The following is a 2,239-nucleotide window of genomic DNA, read 5'->3' as shown; positions in this document are numbered from 1 at the left end:
CTCTCCCATCCTCGCTGGGACACTAGGCCACGACTGGGGGAAGCGGGCAGGGAGAATGTTAACTCCCCGGCATGTATCTAGTCAGCGGAGGGACGGATGCTGCTGAACACCTCACAATCCACCGCGGGAGGGCCCCTCCCCCGCCCTGAAGTAGCCATTCGGCAGAGGTGGAGAAACTCGCGTGTAGATCAATGCCCACGCACTTGGCCGACGGGAAATCACGAATGGGTGACCAATTGGATTTGAGGATAAAACTCCAGCGTCAGAGGGAACTCTGGAAGTTTGTCCGGAGCAAACGCAAGGGTGGCGTTACCTTAGCCTAAGATGGGAAAATGGCAGGTGTCACAGGTTGCAGGGGAGGGTCGGAGACCAGCTGAGGGCCCCGGAGCCTTCCTGGAAAGTTTCCCATCCAGCCCGTCTCGGTTTCCGCATCCGTCTGATTCCTTATGATGTTGAGGGTGCCAGGGTCTGGGTCCTTTATGATGCAGAGGGTGCCCCCGTCTCACCCCCGGCGCCTCCCGCCTCCTCCTGGCAATCTGGTGCGCGGCTCCGGACCTGGCGACCGGCGACCGCCTCCTCACTTGCTTCCGCCTCGCAAAGGCGCATCTCTAGTTCAGTGGTGAGCTGCGGCTGGGTCGCTGCAGGACTTGGGACTCCTGGCCTTGGTGTCCCTCTCGGAGACGTCGGTGTGTCGCCTGCAGGCTCTCTTTTTTGAAGAAAGCAGGGAGGGAAGAGCTTTGTGAGAGGACTCCTGGAGCAAAGAACGACCCTCACAAGGCCCATGTCCTCCCAGAGGACAGGGAAACTGTGGCTTCAGAGCAAAGAAGGGACAGTAAGGAATCTCCCTTGTGTCCCTGGTGGTCTAGTGGCTAGGATTCGGCGCTTTCACCGCCGCGGCCCGGGTTCGATTCCCGGCCAGGGAATTGTTTTACACTGGCCGTCCTCCGGCAGGAATCTTCCTTTACTACGCGGTCAGCTGCAAGGGCCGGATGCAGAGCCCTCTCCGCAGCGAGGGGCAAACCCGGGCGAAGAAGCGCAAGTCCTGGTAGACCACCTCTCATGGCACACCGCTCCTATTTATCTTCGTGTCCCTCATCCGCAGAAGCGGCTTTAGAGAGCGACTGAGTGTCTCGCTCAGGTGTACACAGCCTTGCAGAGATGCCAGCCCCCATGGAGGCTGCACCCAATAAGCCCACTTTCTTGGCCGTAGCCGCCCTGGAGGCGCCTATTGGGCTGGGCTGCGAATAACTAAGAGAGAGGCCAAGCCAAGTCTGGCGTTTGTGCAAGCCCTGGACACGGGCACCTGCCAGTCAGCGGAGCCTCCTCACCTTCATTCGCAGCTAACGTGCTCGTTAGGCTTTCGGAAGAGGCGACTGGAGGCGATGCCCGCGAAGTTGGGAGGCCGGTGAGCGGCAGGTGAGGTCCTCGAGGGCGGTCCCGTTTGCTGATTGAGCGGTAGAGGGAGGCGATGTTCGGTGACCCAAAAAAGACAGCAGGTGGAGTAGGCACAAATGGAAAACTGTTGCCGGTGCCCTAAGCAGAAGGCAGGTGTAGAAATCAGCACTAGGACGTCGAAGCAATGGTAAAACAGTCAAATCCCACAATGTCTACACTCTACCAAGAACTTGCGCACGCTCCCCCTTTTCCATTCAGTGCTCCCAAGAGGGGTTCGGAGAACCCGGCGTCCACTGTAAGCTCAGAGGGGAGCGGGAGCCAGGGAGGTGAAGTGCACAGACTGGGCAGAGGCGGCGGGCAGAACCGCGGGGGTGAGAGGGCGCGGTGGCTGCGGGGCGGGAGCCGCTGCTGAAAGGCGGCCTGGGTTGTCGTGTGGGGAGACTGTCGGTGGAATCTTTGGCGGAGAGTGGTTTGGAAGAATGGCGAGGGGCGGCAGTGGGGAGGGTGGTGACCCTGAGCGTCCGGCCCGGGCGAGGAGGCTGTGCTGTCCCGCAGGGCATGGGCTAATTCCCACTTACCTGGCAGGGGAGAGACCGTGGTCACGAAGGGGGTTCTCCCAGAGTGAAGCTTCTTCATCGCGCTCAAGAGTTGCTGATCCCTGTGATTTCCTCAATGTGGGAAACGGTGTTTGTGCTAGAAGAGGGCTGCGCTCTTTACCTAACATAACGGGATTCAAGACTGACATCGCCTCACGCCCACCCTAAAACGTTTACGTGGCTTCCTTGTCTTTTTTTCTGTCCTAAAGTCGCCTCATCCTCACACCCCCTCATTTTTTTCTTCCACA

General features: G+C 59.4%; 1 non-coding gene and 2 pseudogenes across 1 annotated transcript; all 3 read left to right on the top strand.

Annotated features, from left to right (window-relative positions):
• Positions 1 to 96: 96 nt before the first annotated feature.
• On the top strand, positions 97 to 1,049 carry LOC113222004 (annotated as a pseudogene).
• TRNAE-UUC lies at positions 852 to 923 on the top strand. Its single transcript has one exon. It is a non-coding gene; the product is annotated as a tRNA-Glu (tRNA).
• Positions 1,050 to 1,965: 916 nt separating the features above from the next.
• LOC113222005 lies at positions 1,966 to 2,110 on the top strand (annotated as a pseudogene).
• The last annotated feature ends 129 nt before the right edge of the window (positions 2,111 to 2,239 follow it).

This window comes from Piliocolobus tephrosceles, unplaced genomic scaffold (assembly GCF_002776525.5).
Source record: "Piliocolobus tephrosceles isolate RC106 unplaced genomic scaffold, ASM277652v3 unscaffolded_28849, whole genome shotgun sequence".
Classification (NCBI taxonomy): Eukaryota; Metazoa; Chordata; class Mammalia; order Primates; family Cercopithecidae; genus Piliocolobus; species Piliocolobus tephrosceles.
The sequence above is the reverse complement of the archived record's forward strand: the minus strand, read 5'-3'. Positions and strand labels throughout refer to the sequence as shown.